The sequence below is a fragment of the Urocitellus parryii genome, unplaced genomic scaffold, assembly GCF_045843805.1.
Source record: "Urocitellus parryii isolate mUroPar1 unplaced genomic scaffold, mUroPar1.hap1 Scaffold_49, whole genome shotgun sequence".
NCBI classification, from domain to species: Eukaryota; Metazoa; Chordata; class Mammalia; order Rodentia; family Sciuridae; genus Urocitellus; species Urocitellus parryii.
Window position 1 is genome coordinate 4,422,581 of NW_027554054.1, and position 23,793 is coordinate 4,446,373.

The window sequence follows — 23,793 nt, forward strand, 5'->3', positions numbered from 1 at the left end:
AGAAAATATCTTCTTAACATCTCTCTATGATTTTCTACCTTTTAAAGATCCTTTAACTCAACTGTCAATATGGACACTGAAGTATAACCTCATGAAATACAGGTTGCATCTTTAATCTTAAAGTGACACCATAATTTTTCTTCTCCTTATAGTAGGGTTAACTCACTTATACTGTGAGATAATGACACAGGTTTTAAAGAAATAGAAAATTTTCATGTTAAATATGAAAAAAAGTCATTAGGGAGGTCAACTCTCCAAGAAAAAATAAACTCAAAAATAAATATGTATAAATGTGTGTATCTATCTATCTATCTATCTATTAATGGATCAATCTACTCCCAGATTCAGATCACACATATCATATTTGTGGGTTTTGTTTGCTTTGCTTTGTTTATGTTCCCTCACATCCTTCCCAGATCATGCTGTCTGCATGACCAAGAATGCTACACTTGGCCATCTGAGGCAGAGAGACTTCACAACCAGAGAAGGAACTCAACATAATTTACTTTGGAACAAAGTATGAGAATTTTCAGATGTCAATTGCAGAGATTTGGGACATAAATGAGGTGGGAAATGCTCATTAATCAAGCCCATGCTGCCTATTTCTCAGAGGACATAAAATCAATATAGGTCAAATTTCCTATTTCTCCAAAGCCTATCTCACTTAGCACCTTGCAAGGGACTTTATGGGCAGTTTTCCTGGAGATTTACTACTTGGCATGCAAGAAGAGCAACCTCTTTGAATGTTGGACAGAGAGAACTTTCAATTGTGAAATAGGTATGCCTGATTGAAAAGTAAAAACAATCAAGCACCAACTTTACTCTACGGAAATTCATTCTGTAATAAGAAGATATGGGCTGGTGGACTTTGAATTTTCATGCTCTGGATACTGATACTAGAAAGAATAATTCTGTAACTCTCCACTCCTAAAATAAATACATAACCAAATAGAAGCACTCTCTTTTACCAATAGAAAATATGTAATAACCAGAAAAACTATTTAAAATATATATGAGAAACTTGGAGGTGCCGCGGCCACCGCTGCGGGAGGAGCCAGGATCTGGCGGCCCCTTCTAGCCTCCGGGAGCCCTTTCCCGCAGCCAAGACCAAGACTGGACCCAGGAGAATCCGAAGGAAAAAGCCGCTGCGCAGGGACTTGTAAGCAGCGCTACCTCTCTCTGCCCGTGCGCTACTTTTTTTTCCCCCTCCAAGGAAGGTTGTGTCTGGGGCTGGGAATAGGCTGGGAGAAGAGAGGGAGAGGAAGGTTTCTGAGACCCAGTCAGCGGCCACCATCCGGGAAAGCTGAAGGATACACTGCCACTCTCCTTCAGAGTGCAACATCAAAACAGCGGACACTCCATCCAGGCAGTCAGCGGCCAACATCCGGGAAAGCTGAAGGATACACCACCACTCTCCAACAGCTTGCAACATCAAAACAGCCAGCAGTAGGAACCCGGAGATCCAGGCCAACTGATTCACGCGGCCTGCCCCGCAGCTACAGAAGGCGTGGCGCCTCAGAGAAGCCATTAATTAGCAAGCAGGGAGGTTAGGAACTGCCATTAGGTGGAATCCCGCCAGCCAAGCCCACCGCCCATGCCCGGAACAGGCCCAGCGACCTGCCAGCATGGTAGTCACGACACCCCAATTGGAATAGGGACAGAGCAGAGCCGCCTTCCACTCCCTGAACAGGCCCAGAGAGCCACCAGCGTGGTAGACACGTCACCCCAATTGGAGTAGGGGCACAGCCGCCGCCCGCACCTGCAAGGGAGACTTTTCAAGTATACAAGAGCAACATAAATAAATAGGGGGTAAATTTCAAAAACACAACAGTTGCACCAAGCAGAAAGAAACGCGAGCAGTATGAAAAGACAAGGAAAGAAATGACCACAAGCAATGCAGGTCAACTCAACTTTAGAAGAGGTAATAGCTGCAACAGATGGAATATCAGATAAAGAGTTCAGGATATATATGCTTCAGATGATCTGGAGTCTCAAGGAAGACATGAGACAGCAAAATCAGACAATGAAAGATCACATTGACAAACAAATCCAGGAAGTAAAAGATCAATTTCACAGGGAGATAGAGGTAATAAAAAACAAACAATTAGAAATTCTAGAAATGCAGGAAACAATAAACCAACTTAAAAACTCAATTGAGAATACTACCAGCAGAGTAGATCACTTAGAAGAGAGAACATCAGACAATGAAGACAAAGTATTTCAACTGGAAAAGAACATAGACAGCTCAGCAAGTCTGCTAAGAAACCATGAGCAGAACATCCAAGAATTATGGGACAATATCAAAAGACCAAATTTAAGAGTCATTGGGATACAGGAAGGCACAGAGCTCCATTCCAAAGGAATAAACTGTCTATTCAGTGAAATAATACGAGAAAACTTCCCAGAATTGAAGAATGAGACAGAATCCCAAATCCTAGAAGCCTACAGGACGCCGAATGTGCAAAATCATAAGAGATCCACACCTAGACACATTATAATGAAGATGTCCAACATACAGAATAAGGAGAGAACTTTAAAAGCTGCAAGAGAAAGAAAGCAGATTACATTCAGGGGTAAACCAATCAGGATAACAGCTGATCTCTCAACACAGACTCTGAAAGCTAGAAGATCCTGGAATAACATATTTCAAACACTGAAAGACAATGGGTTCCAACCAAGAATCGTGTATCCGGCGAAATTAAGCTTCAGGTTAGAAGATGAAATTAAAACCTTCCACAATAAACAAAAGTTAAAAGAATTCGCAGCTAGAAAACCATCTCTTCAAAAAATCCTTGGCAAAACATTACAGGAAGAGGAAATGGAAAATAACATTGAAAACCAACAATGGGAGGTAGGACAGTAAAGGGGGGAAAGTAGTCAAAGAGGATAACAAATCAGGTTTAGTAACATCAATAAACAAATATGGATAGAAGAACAAACCATATCTCAATAATAACCCTAAATGTTAATGGCTTAAACTCACCAATTAAGAGACACAGGCTAGTAGAATGGATCAAAAAACAAGACCCAACAATATGCTGTCTACAGGAGACGCATTTGATAGGAAAAGATATACATAGACTGAAGGTGAAAGGTTGGGAAAAATCATATCACTCATATGGACCGCGGAAACAAGCAGGAGTGTCCATACTCATATCTAATAAAATAGATTTCAAGCCAAAGCTAATCAAAAGGGATATAGAAGGACACTTCATACTGCTCAAGGGAACCATACACCAACAAGACATAACAATCATAAATATATATGCCCCAAATAATGGTGCAGCTGTGTTCATCAAGCAAACTCTTCTCAAGTTCAAGAGTCTAATAGACCACCATACAATAATCATGGGAGACTTCAACACACCTCTCTCACCACTGGACAGATCTTCCAAACAAAAGTTAAATAAGGAAACTATAGAACTCAATAACACAATTAACAACCTAGACTTAATTGACATATATAGACTATACCACCCAACATCAAGTAGCTACACTTTTTTCTCAGCAGCACATGAAACCTTCTCAAAAATAGACCATATACTATGTCACAGGGCAACTCTTAGACAATACAAAGGGGTAGAGATAATACCATGCATCTTATCTGATCATAATGGAATGAAACTGAAAATCAATGATAAAAGAAGAAAGGAAAAATCAAGCATCACCTGGAGAATGAACAATAGCTTGCTGAGTGATCAATGGGTTTTAGAAGACATCAAGGAGGAAATTAAAAAATTCCTAGAGTTAAATGAAAACACAGAAACAACATATCGGAATCTATGGGACACATTGAAAGCAGTTCTAAGAGGAAAATTCATTGCTTGGAGTTCATTCCTCAAAAAAGAAAAAACCAACAAATAAATGATCTCATACTTCATCTCAAAATCCTAGAAAAAGAAGAGCAAAACAACAGCAAAAGAAGTAGAAGGCAAGAAATAATTAAAATCAGAGCTGAAATTAATGAAATTGAAACAAAAGAAACAATTGAAAAAATTGACAAAACTAAAAGCTGGTTCTTTGAAAAAATAAATAAAATTGACAGACCCTTAGCCATGCTAACGAAGAGAAGAAGAGAGAGAACCCAAATTACTAGCATACAGGATGAAAAAGGCAATATCACAACAGACACTTCAGAAATACAGAAGATAATCAGAAATTACTTTGAATCCTTATACTCCAATAAAATAGAAGATAGTGAAGGCATAGATAAATTCCTTGAGTCCTATGATCTGCCCAGATTGAGCCAGGAGGATATAGACAACCTAAACAGACCAATAACAATAGAGGAAATAGAAGAAACCATCAAAAGACTACCAACTAAGAAAAGCCCAGGACCGGATGGGTATACAGCAGAGTTTTACAAAACCTTTAAAGAGGAACTAACACCAATACTTTTCAAGCTATTTTAGGAAATAGAAAACGAGGGAGAACTTCCAAATTCATTCTACGAGGCCAACATCACCCTGATTCCGAAACCAGACAAAGATACTTCAAAGAAGGAAAACTACAGACCAATATCTCTAATGAACCTTGATGCAAAAATCCTCAATAAAATTCTGGCGAATCGGATTCAAATACATATCAAAAAAATTATACATCATGATCAAGTAGGATTCATCCCTGGGATGCAAGGCTGGTTTAATATACGGAAATCAATAAATGTTATTCACCACATCAATAGACTTAAAAATAAGAACCATATGATCATCTCAATAGATGCAGAAAAAGCATTCGACAAAGTACAGCATCCCTTTATGTTCAAAACGCTAGAAAAATTAGGGATAACAGGATCATACCTCAACATTGTGAAAGCAATCTATGATAAGCCACAGGCCAGCATCATTCTGAATGGAGAAAAATTGAAGGCATTCCCTCTAAGATCTGGTACAAGACAGGGATGCCCTCTCTCAACACTTCTGTTCAACATAGTCCTCGAAACACTGGCTAGAGCAATTAGACAGACAAAAGAAATTAAAGGCATAAAAATAGGAAAAGAAGAACTTAAATTATCACTATTTGCAGATGATATGATTCTATACCTAGCAGACCCAAAAGGGTCTACAAAGAAGCTTTTAGAGCTAATAAATGAATTCAGCAAAGTGGCAGGATATAAGATCAACACGCATAAATCAAAGGCATTCCTGTATATCAGCGACAAATCCTCTGAAACAGAAATGAGGACAACTACTCCATTCACAATATCCCCCCCAAAAATAAAATACTTGGGAATCAACCTAACAAAAGAGGTAAAAGATTTATACAATGAAAATTACAGAACCCTAAAGAAAGACATAGAAGAAGACCTTAGAAGATGGAAAAATATACCCTGCTCATGGATAGGCAGAACTAACATCATCAAAATGGCGATATTACCAAAAGTTCTCTATAAGTTCAATGCAATGCCAATCAAAATCCCAACAGCATATCTTGTAGAAATAGATAAAAGAATCATGAAATTCATATGGAATAATAAAAGACCCAGAATAGCAAAAACAATACTAAGCAGGAAGTGTGAATCAGGTGGTATAGCGATACCAGACTTCAAAGTATACTACAGAGCAATAGTAACAAAAACAGCATGGTACTGGTATCAAAACAGGTGGGTGGACCAATGGTACAGAATAGAGGACACAGTAACCAATCCACAAAACTACAACTATCTTATATTTGATAAAGGGGCTAAAAGCATGCAATGGAGGAAAGATAGCATCTTCAACAAATGGTGCTGGGAAAACTGGAAATCCATTTGCACCAAAATGAATCTGAATCCCTATCTCTCGCCGTGCACAAAAGTTAACTCAAAATGGATCAAGGAGCTTGATATTAAATCAGAGACATGGCATCTGATAGAAGAAAAAGTTGGTTATGATCTACACGCTGTGGGATCGGGCTCCAAATTCCTCAATAGGACACCCATAGCGCTAGAGTTAACAAATAGAATCAACAAATGGGACTTACTCAAACTAAAAAGTTTTTTCTCAGCAAAAGAAACAATAAGAGAGATAAACAGGGAGCCTACATCCTGGGAACAAATCTTTACTCCACACACTTCAGATAGAGCCCTAATAACCAGAATATACAAAGAACTCAAAAAATTAGACAATAAGATAACAAATAACCCAATCAATAAATGGGCCAAGGACCTGAACAGACACTTCTCAGAGGAGGACATACAATCAATCAACAAGTACATGAAAAAATGCTCACCATCGCTAGCAGTCAGAGAAATGCAAATCAAAACTACCCTAAGATACCATCTCACTCCAGTAAGACTGGCAGCCATTAGGAAGTCAAACAACAATAAGTGCTGGAGAGGATGCGGGGAAAAGGGCACTCTTGTTCATTGCTGGTGGGACTGCAAATTGGTGCAGCCAATTTGGAAAGCAGTATGGAGATTTCTCGGAAAGCTGGGAATGGAACCACCATTTGACCCAGCTATTCCCCTTCTCGGTCTATTCCCTAAAGCCCTAACAAGTGCATGCTACAGGGACACTGCTACATCGATGTTCATAGCAGCTCAATTCATCATAGCAAGACTGCGGAACCAGCCTAGATGCCCTTCAATAGATGAATGGATAAAAAAATGTGGCATTTATACACTATGGAGTATTACTCTGCATTAAAAAATGACAAAATCATAGAATTTGGAGGGAAATGGATGGCATTAGAGCAGATTATGCTAAGTGAAGCTAGTCAATCTTTAAAAAACAAATACCAAATGACTCCTTTGATATAAGGGGAGTAAACCAGGACAGGGTAGGGATGAAGAGCTTGAGAAGAATATTTACATTAAACAGGGATGAGAGGTGGGAGGGAAAGGGAGTGAGAAGGGAAATTGCATGGAAATGGAAGGCGATCCTCAGGGTTATACAAAATGTCATATAAGAGGAAAGGAGGGGTATGACAAGATAATACAAATGGAAGAAATGATTTACAGTAGAAGGGGTAGAGAGAGATAAGGGGAGGGGTGGGGAGGGGAGGGGGGATAGTAGAGAATAGGACAGACAGCAGAATACATCAGACACTAGAAAGGCAATATGTCAATCAATGGAAGGGTAACTGATGTGATACAGCAATTTGTATACGGGGTAAAAGCGGGAGTTCATAATCCACTTGAATCAAACCATGTAATACGATGTATTAAGAACTATGTAATGTTATGAACGACCAATAAAAAAAAATAAAAAGAAAATTCTTAAGATGAAAAAAAATAAAAAATAAAATATATATGAGAGAAAAAAACCTCTTACTAAATTCTTAAATAACTCCTACTATCAATTATCAATTATCTACTATCAATTATCTGCCTAGTTAATAGCAGATCTTTGGTACAAAGGGTTTACAAACATCTTTTTAAAATTAAGATGCTGATTTTAAACACTAAATTTTATTAACAGATTCACAAGTATATTTTATTAACAGATTAACAAGTATATTGTTATTACTGTTATTTTCTCCCTGAATACATGCATACATACACACACACACACACACACACACACACACACACACATTACATTATTCTTTCAATGGAATTCAAAGTGATTTTTGTAACAGTTTATGGTAATAATTTAAATCATGCTTCTTTTTTTTCTTCTAAGAAAGTATTCTAGGGCTGGGGATGTGGCTCAAGTGGTAGCGCACTCGCCTGGGGTGCGTGTGGCCCGGGTTCGATCCTCAGCACCACATACAAACAAAGATGTTGTGTCCGCCGAAAACTAAAATAAACAAATATTAAAATTCTCTCTCTCTCTCTCTCTCTCTCTCTCTCTCTCTCTCTCTCTCATTTTTCTCTCTTAAAAAAAAGAAAGTATTCTAGATGGAGAATGTATTCATTATTAGATATCCTTATACATAAGTATTCATTATTTTATATGCATATATATATATAACAAGAAATGTTTACACCAGCAAGTTGTTCATCTTTGTGTGAGAAGGTTATAATGATTTTAATTTCCTCTGATGTGTTTTTGTTACACTGTTTCCCCACTATCTAAATTAAATATTGATTGTTAATACAAATAATTTAAAGGTAATAAGTGGATTTTTTCAAAAGTAGAAAAAACATATTCTCTTCCTGGAGTATTTTCTCTATCATATTTTCCACTCCATTACATTCCTTCTTCAAGGCCAAAGGTAATGGTAACTCAACTTTAAGAGAAGTAGAGGCACTTATAATGAGGCTACCTCCAAAGTTCTTAAGAGTATCCAGGGATTATCAGGCTATTTTTGGAAGAAGGAAAATTGAATTTGCTAAGAGTGAACTTGGGAGGAAGATCACTGTCTTCAGAACTAAACCCTTTGTACCAAAGATCTGCTATTAACTACACAAGGCACTTTACAATAGCAGAACAAATTGGTTTTGTTTATAAAATGACGTATTTCCAACATTTGACAGTTTGATATCTTAGTAATTGTGATAAAATCCGAATTTGTTGTTGTTCATTTTTTATTTTTTTTTATTTTTTGTAACACAGAGCCATATCCCCAGACAATTTTATTTTTTATTGTGAAACACAGTCTCCCTAAGTAACTTAAGGTCTCACCAAGTTGCCAAGTCTGATTTTGAACTTGCAATCCTCCTGCCTCAGACAACCAAGTGGCTAGGATTTCAAGCTTGCTCTACCACAACCAACTAAATTTTTTGAGTTTTTAAAGCATATATGCTATTTTTATGATATTATCTATTAGGATTCATTTAACATAAGTTAAGCAATCCATTACTAAGATACTATTTGTGATGTTTTAGGAAATGGTTGTAGACTCCATAAAACTACTTCTTATCTATAGGCATTTACATATATAAATAATACTATAAAACTATTTGGCATCAAGCACTGACAAATTTAAGATGATTCCATAAATATTAACTCATATAAGAAGTAGCAATAATAAGAGTAGTGATGATAATAGTGGTAATGCAGGAATTTAATGTAGTTGCAAACTCCCTCTACTTTAGATATTGATATGTGCAATGTTTGGCCTGTATAGTCTCCCAAATATTCAATATTTCATAACAAAGTAAATATACTACAGCTGCTGTAGTCTGAAAATGTCCTTCCTCCAATTCAGATGTTGAAATGTCCACCTCTAAGGTGATGGTCATATTTTGAACAAGAATGGTGGCTGCATCAGTCAATTTTCATTGCTGTGACCAAAAAACCTGACTAGAAAAACTCAGAGGAGAAAAAGTTTACTTGGGCTTATGATTTCAGAGGTCCATAGATGCACTCCACTCTTCTGAGCCTGAGGAGAGGCAGAACATCATGGCAGAAGGACCTGGTGGAGGAAGGCTGCTCAGCTCATGGGTGTTAAAAAGCAGAGAGAGAAAAGGAGAAGCGGGGGTGGGGGACAAGATATACTCCCCAAGGTCTGTCTGTAGGTATCTTCCTCCTCCAGCCGCTTACTACCTGCCTACAGTTACCACCACTACAACACTCCTTTGGAATTATTAACCCATCAAATACATTAATCCACTGAGTAAGTTATAGCCCTCATGATCTAATCTTCACCTGCTGCATTAACACAGGATCTTTTGGGACATTTTATAACCAAACCATAATAGTGTTCTTAAGGGTTAAAAGAGATCACTTGCCTCTTTTGTCATGCGAGATAAAAATAAAAAAGGTGCAATCCATTAACCAGAAAATGGCTCTTACCAGGCACCAAATATGCTGGCAACCTCCAGAACTATGAGAAATAAATCCTGCTGTTTATAATCCACCCAGTCTGTGGAATGTGGTCACACCATCTGGAATGGAATAACAACAGCTAACTTCATGCAGTGAAGTTAGTATGTACTAACTAACCATCAAAATGACATCCTGAAACTCTCACCCTAAAGTCTCTGTTAATTTCTAGTTTTTGTATTTGAAACTTCATGTTCATTCCAAGTCAGTATGTGATTTATTTCCTTGATTTTAAAAAGACAGCCACTAGCATACAATATCTCCTATTTTAATTCATTGCTGATACTTTTTAAACATTAAGCTCTGATGAAAAACAGAATAAGATAGTAACTTAAATAAATTAAATCATTCAAATGCTCCCTAAATACTAAAAAGTTATTACTTTCATAATTTCAAAATCTTCACCTAGGTCCTGAAATGAATATGCCTGAACTATAATTTCTGTATGAAGGCAAAATTATTATTTTTTGTTCCTTCTTCTGCCTTTACTTTTTTTACTCACTCTTTTCTCTGATATAAAGAAAAAATCCAAACATATACAACTTATTCTACATAAATTGTATCTCATAAAAAATAACTATAAAATACTTATCTGTAGTTAATGATATGCATTCAATAAAATATTCAGATGTAACTTACATAAGGATGTGTGACTTACTTTGATATGCAGCAAAAAATGACAGATGGTGGATACACAATGTGTAAGTACAGTAAAAAATTGTCAAATATCTGTGGTAGATATGTGGGTGTTCTTTGCAAAATTCTTTCAACGTTTTCATGTTTGAAATTTTTCATTAGAGAATATTATGTAAAGACAACCAGAAAAGCCCCAATTTCCTAGAATATAAACAACAATAGATATTTCTAAAGACCAGGCATGACATTTTCACAACAATGTAGGTAAGCAACCTTAAGAAAATGAGGAGTAGAATAGGCAGACTGCATAAAGATCAGTGCATCAAGGGACACACATAGCCAGACAGAGGACTAAGAAAGCAGGGAAGGAGGAGCAACCACTCTTAGAAATTGCCTCATGTGTAGAGTATGCACAGTGATGAGACATGGGGAGTTGAATATAATTAGAAGATTCTAGCTGAATGGAGATCAATACTAATACATAATCAAATTCCAACTAGCCATAGCAAAGAGGTGCAACCTTTAAGCACAGGCTTTTATTTGAGAGCTTGAGTGTTGGAAGATGTGGAAGATGGACCCTTGGCAGTGTAAATAAAGCAACTATGGAGGGCCATCAAGGCCATCAATAAGCAGGACTCAAAGATCCCCAGATGCCTTCCTGATATCAATACCAGAACCTGATGATACCATCTGGCTTCAAATAATTCTTGAGAAAAACTCCTGTGCTCCAGGAATGGGAGAATAAGATAATTTGCTATTGCTGCTGCCACACAGCTACATTAGGGAACCCTTACAATCCACTGACTGTGGGAATTGCAAATAAGGCCTGCTTGGTATGGGTTCCTAGGTCCACGGGCAAAAACACTAAAATAAGACATTTAAAAAACTACTCATTCAGGACTTTTAATCTCTAAGGGAAGTGGGTCATTTCATTATGGTCTGTAACATCCTATCTGTTGTCATACTTTTCTTTGCCCAAACCCCAAGAACCATTGAGATTATAATAAAACATGGTATTGTAAACCTGGTCATGGGCCATAGGCTGGTACTATTTTCATTCAGAATGATCAGTTTTCTTATGTGTTGTTAAATAATCAAGATTTGATCTAACCTTTCCTCCTTAGACCTAATGTATTTGCAAAGTTGGAAAATACTGTTCAGAGATGCAGAATAAAAAGGGATTGCTGGGTATGTGGTGAGCTGCCCTTGTCCTCCTCCGCTGGTCTCCTGTGACATCTTCAGCCAGTCAGTTTGGTACAATGCAAGCAGATGTTAAACTGCAGCAATAATCACTACTCATAAACTAGATGGATAATTGCCCTATGGACTTAAATGTAAATTAACTTTCTTTAAAAGATACCAAATATGCCTTCCATTTGGTGTAGGAATAAATGGCAATGGCTAATTCTTTGCTTAGGTTTTCTGTGTTTGATGATTTGAAATGGCTAAGTAGAACACAGGTAAAAAGAAAAGAAAAGCTCCTCAAAGAACAGAAATACCTGAAGTAATACCTTCCTACCCTCTGGCATGAACCTGTCAATCAATGCAATGTAACCATTGAACTCATAAACACTGGCTGCTTAGAATGGCAGTCAAACAACATGTGTGAGAGGGAGTACATGCTTTCCTTTGCGGGTAGTTGTGGACATGTGGTACCCATGGGTGGCAATATCTGTCTTGTGAGGATTGGCCAGTACACTTGAAAAAGGACCATACAGCCTATGTACTTCCCACTATGTCTATATAACTCTTACTAATTAGAATATAATAAAGCTAAACACAAAATAACTTCAGCTGCTGTTATGGTTTGGATGCGAGGTGTTCCCCAAAAGCTCACATGTGAGACAACGCAAGAAGATTCAGAGGAGAAATGATTGGGGTATAAGAGCCTTAACCCAATCAGTAAATTCATCCCCTGATTAGGATTAACTGAGTGGTAACTGAAGTGGTAGGGTGTGGCTGCAGGAGGTGGGTCATTGGGGCTTGGCTTTGGGGTATATATTTGTATCTGGCAAGTGGAGACCCGTCTCTCTGCTTTCTGAATCACCATGTGAGCTGCTTTCCTCTGTCATACTCTTCCACATCAAGATGATGTTCAGCCCCACCAAGAGCCCAGATGATGGAGCAAACCCCTTATGGCTGAGACCTCTGAGACTGTGAGCCCCTAAATAAATCTTTCCTCCTCTACAGTTGTTCTGGTTGGGTCCTTTAGTTACAGCAATGAAATAGCTGACTAAAATAGTTACCCACCTGGTAACTTTTCCCACTTGATTACCTTCTCCTCAAACAACAAACACTGACACTGAGTTACAGGTTAAGGCTTTAGCTAAGCACATGGCTACCACCTTAGATAATACAGAGGCAGAACTTTGCTTACTAAAACTAAAATTAAAAAGAACAAGCCAAATGAGTAAGGTGCTACTTCAAAGTAAAATGTTACTATGCTAACTACAGCACAGGGAAGCATCTGTGGACTCATTGAAACAAAATGTTGTGATGGTTAACCCAACCTACCTTCAGTGATACAGTTGCAAACCCACATTACAACTATAGGTAAACTTAGTATTGATCCTGTTTCTACTTGGTTACCCTTCATGCTACCTGGAGATAAGCTGCATTTGATCTGCATTCTTATAGCTAGGGCTTGTTGCATTCTGTTGCCCTTTGTATGACTGTTGTGGGATTTAGGTAAAACCTATATCCTGATATGCCACCCAGGAGACATTGTGAAAGATGGGCACGTTCAGGTATGTTGGAGGTGGAGTATATCATCCCTAAAGCAAAGGGGGACCATAAAACACAAATCCCTGAATGCCCCTTTCAGTTTCTAAAAATCTAGCTTAATGAGAGCAAGCCTGGGACTGAAAGACCAAATAAATATTATATTGAAAGACACTGGCTCTCTGTTCTGCTGGGAACCAGGACAAGTTAGTGTTACCTGTTAAAAACTGATTTCTTACATGAATGCCAAGACAGTTCTTGGGATGCTGGGGACACAAGTAAACTAAGTAAGCTGATGCTGAAAACGTCACTGTTTCTGCAGCCTAACACATAAAGTCCCTCTAGGACATTCCATGTTGAGGATGTGCATGGAATCAAGGGCACTGAGATGGACATCATCTCCCTAGGTACATGTATGACTGCACATATGGTGTGACGCTACATTGTGTACAACCAGAGAAATGAAAAGTTGTGCTGCAATTGTGTACCAAGAATCAAAATGCATTCTGCTGTCATATATACCTAATTAAAATAAATAGTTTTTTTTAAAGGATATGTCCAGACAACCACAACTAGACAAAACACCATCAGGGTCAGAGATGCCATCTATTAGCCTGTCACCATTAACCTCTTCTTTGAGCAGTCCATGGTCTCTTATAAGCTTTCCCCAATAAACCATATTTTCCCACACTGGGCATTTTCTTTGGCCTATCTGCAATCTACCCACCACCCTGGCACAACTTGGCTGTGAATAAGATAGACTCCTTGGAACTTTAATATTTCCCAAACTGTATGATCTATAAAATCTCTAGTCAGGCAATGGTTCCCAGGCAGCTCTGCTCTGTCATGCCTTATAGGCTCTCTTTTCATGCATATGATGCTTAGCATTTAGCCACAGATTCAAAGGGAACCTGATAGAGTTCTAGGGTTCACTCTCTGCATAATTCCCACATTCCTCATTCCTTTCCCTGCAAAGGACATCTAATATCTTGTTAGACAAGACAAACAACTTGGTTTCTTAAATAATCAAACTGTGGTGGCGGGGATGGGAGGGATTGAAAATAAAATCTACACGATAAAAGAAGGTTAAAAATATATTAAGCAAACACAATGGTGAATTTTGACTCCTAATTCTATATAAACTGCTTTCCCCATAAACTAATCCTTCTTGATTAGAGAAATAAGAAGGCCATGCTGGCTACAGGTTTGAGATGCATTCTGTAAGTTTCTAGAGTCAGGAAATATTGGGCTGCTGAAAACCATTCTAGAGATTTTGGTGATCCCCATTTAACCAGTGAGTTTGTATCTGTGCATTATTATGTAGATCTGTGGAGGGAAAACAGATAAAAGGATCTGAAGACCTCTAACACAAGTCAAACTTTTCTTCCTCTTCTTATTCCCCAACAACACACCTTTAGAAAATGCCCACTATTGGTCCTGATTTCACGTCACCAAAGACTGACATTTCATAAATCACTTATACAAGATGAACTTAAAACATCTTGTATCTTATATCCATAAATCTCTTAGAAGCCAACCTAAAGAGGCTGCCACTAACCAAATGGGAGACTACAAGCATCGGTAAGAGTAATAACCACAATGAATTGATATATGCTAAATAGTCACACATTTATAACAATACTGAAAAGCAAACAAGTTGGTCACTGCAAGGGAATGCTAAGAAAATAAATTATTTTGAAATGGGTAAAGAAGTAAAAATATTCAAATACTTATCCTACATTTATTATAGAACTGTACCACTTTGTAGCCAAATAATAGATGAGGAATATTTTTCCTTGAATAAGTTGTTCAGATAATATGTGAAGGAGGATTGGTAAGACTTAGATTATCACCACTTTACAACTTCCAAGATATTAACAGATCTAGAATTCATCAACAATAGTACTGGCAAAACAGAGAAAATTCAGGTATTGTCACTTCCTGAAACAAGGACAGAGCCCTTATATTAAGTAATCTTTATGCCCCCTCAAATGAAATATGAACTCCATCAAGGCAAATTCCAACTGCCAATTTATCATTTGAAAAGGACAGAGGAATGCAGTCAACAAAGAATACCATGGGGATGCAACCAGCAAAACTCAGGCCATAGGGAACTCTATGGACACACAACTTGGGTTTATCAATAAACTGCAAGGCCAGCATGGCCCTGTTATTTCTCTAATCAAGAAGGATTAATTTATGGGGAAAACAGTTTATATAGAATCAGGAGTCAAGATTCACCATTTTGTTTGTTTAATATATTTTAACCTTCTTTTATTGTGTAGTTTTTATTTCCAGTTTCTCCCACCCCCACCATCACAGATTAATTATTTAAGAAACCAAGTTGTTTGTCCTGTGGCATTCCCTACAGCTGGGTTTGCTGGTTATAATGTATTCCTTTGTCCTGTCCAATGTTGGAAATGAAAATTACACATTAAAAGAAAAATTTAAAAATTAACTCAAAATAGTGATGTGCCTTGACTCCTAATTCAAATTGTACATATTTTTTAAAGTTATTTATTACATTTATGGGAAAACTGATCATTTGAATACTGACTAGATATTTGTGATTAAGCAGTTATTTTTTAGGGTGATCATAGCATTATAATTATATTTTTAAAGAATCATTTAAATATATATAGAAAATTGAAAAATTATGGATAGAATGAAATGATATTTAGGATTTGTTTCAAAATATGAGGGACAGTAATATATGGAAATGGGGACAGGATTTGCCTTAGTTTGAAGCTCATGGCAGGGTTGAGGGTGGGGTCCATTGTGCCATTGCTACTAATTATTCATATTAAAACATTTTACAAGAGCATGTATATTGTATTTTGAAAATGGGAGTTATTATTTTGTTTTATTCTTACTGGTATAAAAGAGAAAAGCATAAAAAATTCCTCCTCACTTCCTTTTCTCATTAGCAATCCCCCACAGAGGTTAAACTGTGCTTTGAATCCTGGAGAACTGTGGCTTCCCTGGCAAACAGAACAGAATTAGTAAGCTATTTTCAAAAGCCTTTGTTCAAATAAAGAGCTGATCAGGGTAGTGGGGTTTCTTCACTGGACTGTAGAGGTACACTCCTACCTTTGTGTTAGAGGAGCTGCTTTCCAACATCAAGGTGAGTGATGGGGGCTAGCAATTCTGCTGTTGGCAGAATTAGGGATATCATGTCTTGAATCACTCTAGCTAGAATACACCCCCATCACTCTCTTACTCCTCATTGTACTTTATTTTTGAGTGTGGTATTTTTCCTTACATGATATATAGTTATTAATGCCTCAATAATATGCCTCCCATCCAGACATGTACTTATCGACACCTCCTGTTGTCTCACTCCCAACCAGAATTCTGGTTCCACAAGGGCAGGGACTTTGTTTACTAGAACAGTTCCTAGAAGAGAACATCACTACATAAGTATTTATTGAATGAATGAAGTTAAAATAGCATGCATGACCTTTCTACAAAGTCCCTGGGATCATGAGGAAAATGGCCTTCCTTGTTCCCAGAAGCCCTCTAAGTATCTAGACCAAACCTTATTATATAATTGAAAATTAATTACTATGTAAAAATGTTTATATTCATTCATTCAGCAGATATTGAGCACTTTGTAATTTTATAATTACCACTTACCGAAAACTGTATGCCACGATCCTTTATGCTCAGATTGACCTTACAAGGTAGATATTATTTCCTGCCATTTTACAGCTGGGCAGCAGAGGTTCAGGTATATCAAGTGACTTTTCCCAGGGCATATATCCTATTCCTGGCATGGCTGGAATTCAAAAGCAGGCCCATCCTTTCCTAAGTCATGCTATGAAACTATTTTTGCCTTAGACTCAAGCCATTTCATTTCATTGATCTGCAATTTCCTCCCATCCAGATCAGCAGAATTATTGCCAATCTGAGCACAGAAATTATTTGTGGTTCCTCTGTCACTTCTCTACAAAGTCTTCTGTGAGTCCCACAGACAGAGCTGGTGTCTATCTTCCCCAGTCCAAAAGCACTTTGCTAAGGTTACTGAACAATTACTGCTTGGTGTATTTATCCACTGAAATCTCTCAAGGACAAGGCTCTGTCTCATCCCTGGTGTCGACAATAGTATCTGGCACATAGTGGGAATTTAACTGATTGCAGAATGAGCAAATGAATCATATTAGGAAACTCTTTTCCAACCTAAGAAGCTGGTGATGGAACAGTTGACCAGTTGGCCCATTTTTCTGGCTTTGCTGAGCCATCTTATTTCCCTTGTTACTTGAAGGTTTGTGACATTTCTTGCTAACTATTCCATGTGAAAGTGGCTTATTCTCACTAATCGCCTCCTCTAGGTGGTAATTATTCCCAAAGAAAATGTATCTTTTGAATTCAGATCCTGGCTTTACTGTGCTTTGTGTGACTGCATTTCATAGCAGCCAAAGGAGTCTATTGTTTCTTTCTGAAGAAATAGTCTGTGAGGCCCAAATTTGGCACCTCCTAGCATTAATCCAATTGACTCCTTCAGTACACTGTCATGGGCCTTTAAAAGAGTTCCAGTAATCAAACAAAGGTAATTTTTTTAAAAAAAATTAATGAGTTACTATATTTTGCCTATCAAATTGGAAAAATTAAAAGCATGATTTTAATCATGCTGTACAAAAAGACTGAAAACACACTAATAATAGACTTAAAACTAAGTCTATATAACTTGAAAGTTGAAACAACTGTTCTACTTCTAAGAATGTATTCTAAGTAAATTAATATTTAACTATTTGATGTTTATCACAATGTTTTAAAATAGAGAAAAATTTAAATTTTTAATTATCAAAAATAAGTTAAATAAAGGTACATTCAAATAAGTATATATCATTCAATCATTAAAAGTTTTTATTATAGTTCAGTGGTAAAATCTGTGATTAACATGCATAGGGCCCTACAATCAATCCCCAACCCCCTGCCCCCAAATAGTTGTGTTTTAGTTGAGTATATATTAACATGAAAGATTTTTATGATATATTGAAATAGCATGTTACATATTGGCATCCATGGTATGAGCCTAGAGTAAATATTTATGTATATATTTCTTCTCCCCAGTAGTATTCTAATTTTTTTGCCAGAGTATATACTCCTTCACTCAAGTGCAATTAGAGGCTGGATGACTCCCAAATTCTTGCTCTTCATCATGTAAATCAAAAAGCAAGGTCCACTCTCAGCCTTCCTAGAACATACTCAGTTCTCTGGGCTGTCCCTCCCAGTATGTGGACACAAGCCAGTGTGAGGCCATCATGATATCTTCTTCTATAGCAGCAGCATCAATAGGCAATTCTGGCTATATATGGTTGCAATGTGCTTGTTGTCTGCTTCTTTGCCTTCAGAAGCCCCCTTGGGTTCTATTGGCCCCCCACATGTACCCCCACCCCACCCAGTGTAGGCCCCATGAGCTTCCATTTCTCAATCTGTTGCCTTCCAGAGAATCCCCTTTGTTCCTGTTAGGCTGCCTTGCGTTCTGTCTTTAATAGTCTGATGGGTTCCACAGTGATATTCTGAAGAAGTTATAGAATTCATATGCTTGGGTAAAAGTTTCAGAAGAGAAGAAGCAGAATATTGATAAGTGGTTAAATTTCATGGAATTAAAGCATTTTTGCAAAGAACTATTTTGGGATCCAACATGGCGTCGGGCACCGATAGATCAAGTCTCTGACCCCTTCAGCTGTGTGAGCATAGGGAGTCGTAAACTGTCTAAATGCTGTTTGCTCAGGATCACTAGGCAATGCTGAGCTGACGTGAATCTGGGGGGGACAGTCTAGGCCTCTTGGAACACACACTGAGCCCGGATTAGCTGCATTCAAGCTCCGGTTCACCTGCTTCTTGTGACTCAGCACTAATGATACCCCTGAAATAACTGGTTGGCCCTTCTGAACTTACAGAGGTAAAAGCCAACCGAGCTTTCATAGGCAGTGGCCACAGGATTCGAACGAGGCTTGGGAGAGACAGTCAGGACCCATCTGTTGCATTGGTCACCCAGCAAAGGGAACGAATGGACACCATTTGCATGGGATACCACCATGGCAGAGAAGTGACATCACTGGCAGAGGAGATAACTTCATTGAAACCAGCGGCTACAGGTGTGTAATCCCCTAGCCATCCCTCTCCACACAGCGGGGAAACCTTAAAGGCCCCTCACAGTTCTCCTGCAAGGGCCCCTCCCCAGTTATCCTGGAGAGCGCTATAGCCACACTGAGGGAATCAGGAGTGGCGTGGGCCTCCTGGCGACCGCTCCCAACAGTGCTGACAACTGAGGTCCCTTGCACCAGCTACCAGGGGCGTGGCTACCGGAGGGCAAGCAAATTCACTAGGAGTTCTCAGCCCCAAGCTCTACAAACTTAGGGTCTGAGGGAGGCAAACAGGGAGAGTGTGCTCAGGCGTTCATGAAAACAGGGCTCCCAGGAGCAGCAGACCTGGCATGTAGCCAGTATTCTGGTGAGCGTCACAGGTAAGCGGGGTCTGGCTTGAGGAAACACAAGAGAAGGCCGTAGGCACTCAGTATTGGAGACCAACCCAGTTTGGGAGGAAGAGCTGCTGCACAGTGATTTAGTAAATCTTTGTTCATTGAATGGATGAATAACTTACAGTTGCCAAACTACATTGGTTTATCTTGTAACAAGTAGAGGTAGACAAATTTTTTAAGCAGGATTCACATTCAGACAACTATCTCGAGAGACAGGAAGTTGCTGTGATAACAGTGTTCAGGTTGGATTGGAAGAAATTTGGAGATAAGAGGCTTTACAAGAAAAAAATGATGGTCCAACAATAGTAGTGATGGTGGAAAAGCGTGTGTGTGTGTGTGTGTGTGTGTGTGTGTGTAGGAATTGTTGGTTATGAGTGACACTTGGAGTAATAACACCTGATAGCTTGCAATATCAGGAGTAAAGGATTATTGGAGAGGAGGTTGAGAAAAATGAAAGTGTGACTTAATTCTACATTTCTTTGAGAGAATGTGGCAAAAATAACACTTATCATAGTGGAGAAAAATCTAAGATATAAAAAGAAAGATGAATTTATTTTGCTTTAAGTTGTTTTTAAAAATTATGGAATGTGTATCACATAAAATTTACCATTTTAACTATTTTTAAATGTGCAGTTCAGCAGCATTAAATTCATTTATGTTGTCATGCAATGATCACCACTATTTATCTTTAGAACATTTTATCTTCTCATAATGAAACTCTATACCAAGTCAAAAATAACTCCTTGCCCCCCTCACCCCCAGTTCCTGGCAACTTCCATTCTACTTTCTGTCCCTGTAACTTTGGCTGTTCTAGGTGTCTTGTATAAATGGTAGCATTACAGTATTTGACCTTTTCTGATTGTAGTTTTTCACTTATCATAGTAACTTTGAGGTTCATCCATGGTGTAGCATATGTCAGAACTTCACCCCTTTTTTTAAAGTGACTATTCCATTGTGTTTATGCATTCGTCCCTTGATGAACATTGTGTTGCTTTAGCCTTTTGGCTCTTATGGATTGTGTTTCTGTGAACATTGTTGTACGAATATCTTTAAATCTCTGCTTTTACTTCTTTGGGGTACTCACACAGGACTGGAATTGCTGTATCCTATGGTAATTCCATGTTTACTATTTTGAAGTACCACTATACTGACTTTCATTTCAGGTGAACGGTGCTTGAGTTGGTGGAGAGTGTCAGAAGGTAGGACTGGACCTTGGCTGAAGGTACTTCTAGGCAGAGATTCCAGTTGAAGGAGCCTCCCAGATGTGATGAAAAAGGGGAGGTGGTGAATTAGTTTGAGGAAGGACAAAGGAAGGTATTGAGTGAAGGACTAAGTCAAGTCGTAGGAAAGAGAAGCAGTGAAGGGAGCCAGTCAATGAGACAGAAAAGGAGCAATCAGTGTTAAGAACAGAACCAAGAGTGTTGATATACACTTAACTCAAACTCATCCATATTCATTGAGTACTCTGTCAAGAACTTCTTTTCAGATGAATAAGCTTCTATTTAAGGATGACATTACTTTCAAGGGTTCAGGTGCAATAGGTCACAGATCACTACTGAGCGTTGAATTTCTGAGGCATAGATACTTTTCGAAAAGTTCCTAGAAATACTAAAAAAGCAGAGAATCTCTTATTCTTTTGTTGGCTGTTCTCCATTTCCTCTTTTGCATTAATAATTTTACAGTTACATTTTCCCCCCAATGTTTTATGGAATTATGACACACATAAAGAAAAGTGAGCAAGCCAACGTGGATAACTCTGTGACTTCTCAGAGAGTGCCATGTAGCTAGGTAATCAACATCCAGATCAAGAAACACAGCACTGACCTTACCCCAGCGGTTCCCTGCATGCCTCATTTATCCTGTATCAGCATTGTTCACATTTCTGGCACCATAGCATAATTTTTCCACGTCATATTCATATGCAAGTAACTAGACTTTCGGGTAACTTCCAGTTTGAGGCTATTATAAATAATAATATATGAACATCATTACAGTTTCTTATTGAAATAGGGATTTGGTATTATGTTTTACCTATTTAAGTTGCCATTGCTTCAATCATTCAAATGTCTTTTCTACCCAGTGCTTTCTCCCCTTACCTAATTATCTTTATTGTTAATACAAGATATGTTTTCCTTAATATTAGTTTTGAAAGTACAAAGTACCACAAGGAATTGAGGTTCTTTAAAAAATCTGTATTTACTTTCATTAACATTTTCTTTTTAAAGCATCTATTTTAATTTTTTTCTCATCTACCCAGATTATGCCTCTTAAATGTGTGTTGAATCTGTCAAAATTCTTCATCCCTTAATGAGGTGAATTGTTCAGCCCTGAAACAAATATTTTAATTTTGGCACCATGATGAGTTGGAGGCAGAGTAGCTCTTGTATCTTAATGCAGTTTGTTATTAAATTTATATCATAATTTGCATAGCAATAAAAGGAAATTGAGAATTAGCAAAATCTACATTGTGATATGAAATTTTTCTTTTCAGATGACTGCTTTGGTATAAAAATTGAATTACTAATTCAAAATTGATGAGGAGTTTTTATCAATCTGGATATTTAGGAATTGAGTTGAAATTTTCTATGCATATGAGACATGTATAAAAATCTATTCTAAACGTTTGTACAGTTATTTGTGTGTGTGTCTGTTTATCTGTTAACATATTCACTGAAGCATTCTTCACAGAAAGAACACTAGAAGACCATGAGTGGATGACTGAAGTTCTGTCTAACTGGGGAATGGAAGAAGAAAATAAGCTGTACTTTAGAAAAAAAAATATGCCAAATATGAATTCTTTAACAACCCAATGGTAAGTGAAATCTCCATTAACAGTCAATAAAAATCAAATGAATCAGTTAAATTTTACATGAAGAATATGGTCACTATCAATAAAATACAGTTCCGTTTAGTGATTCTGGCCCTTTAAAATTATACTCACATTTCTTATTCTAACAATGATTAGTCACCATGATAAAAGCAGTTCAGACACATATAAAACATTTCTTTAGCCTTACTTGCAAAATCTCAATTGAGATGCATTTAGTCATTTAACTTAAAAAATATAGGTAAACCTACTTTGGAGGCATTATTGCTTTTTTCTTGCCTTAGAGAAAAACTAGACAAAGCAACTGTACATTTAACTTTGAGATAAATTTTTATAGGTCCTCAAATGTATTCCAAAATGTAGTTTAAGTTTTCTTCACAATATTTAGGAAACTTAAGTAAAAAATTTTCTAAAACAAAAATAGATTGGTAATTATTGGGAATGTGTAGCTTAGCCAGAAATTTAAGATTGACATAAATCTTGATGCTTCAAATTATTTTGTTTTTAGTGAAATAATTTTTGAGCTAAATAGAAATGAGATAAAGAGTAGCATATTATATAGCAAATACTACTTTCATTATAATCCTCTTTAAAAGAAAATAAATGTATGTCACATTCTAATGAAGACTAGGGATCTAGAGAAGTCAGAATAGCCTCTGGGCTCATTAGTTTAAATTGTTTTTGTCTCTGCAGCAGTAGCATTTTTTTACACAAAGTTTTGGATAATTGGATTGAAATGATCCTTTATAAAAATATATGATACACACCATAATAGAATATTTTCAAACTCTGAAAGATCTCTTACATTCTCTTTTATTTTAACCTATTAATAGAAACATAATGGGATGATCTTTGACAAAGAAAATAAGAGTTCTAACAAAAATTAAATAGATTTGAAGGAAAAGTGTTTTCTTGTTGCAAATCTTTATTAAAAGCTAGAATTTAAAATTTGTATTTAAAGAAATATGGTTTGGTGCTCATTTCTGTTTTATTATTATTATTATTGTTATTTGTAATTTAAATAATATGAGACATTCACTTTGTACAGTTGGAGCCAATGGTTCAACTGGGTGATCTGACAATATCTGGATATAGTTTTGGTTGTAGGACTGGGGGTGGGGTGGGGGTCAGCAGGAGCAGTGCCAAAAGTGGGCAAAGTTCGAATTCTGCTGAACACCCTCTAAGGGTCAGGACAGCCCCAAAACACTGGATTATTAGACAAAATGTTAGTAGAACTGCTGTTGAAAAACTCTGTCCTAGAGGAAATATAGTAGAATATATTTTTTCAAACTTGTCTGATCATAAAATTTACCTAAGGGAGTCCCAGTACTTATTAAAAACACAGACTCCAAGACCTAACCAGACCTACGGAATCAGAAACTCCAGGAATGAGGTCTGGGAATTTCTATTTTAAACAACTGCTGTGGGTG

At 37.3% G+C, this 23,793-nt stretch overlaps 1 pseudogene; it reads left to right on the top strand.

The window, feature by feature from the left end:
- LOC144252640 (growth factor receptor-bound protein 14-like) overlaps positions 1–23,793 on the top strand; it is a 194,928-nt pseudogene that overhangs the window by 101,492 nt on the left and 69,643 nt on the right.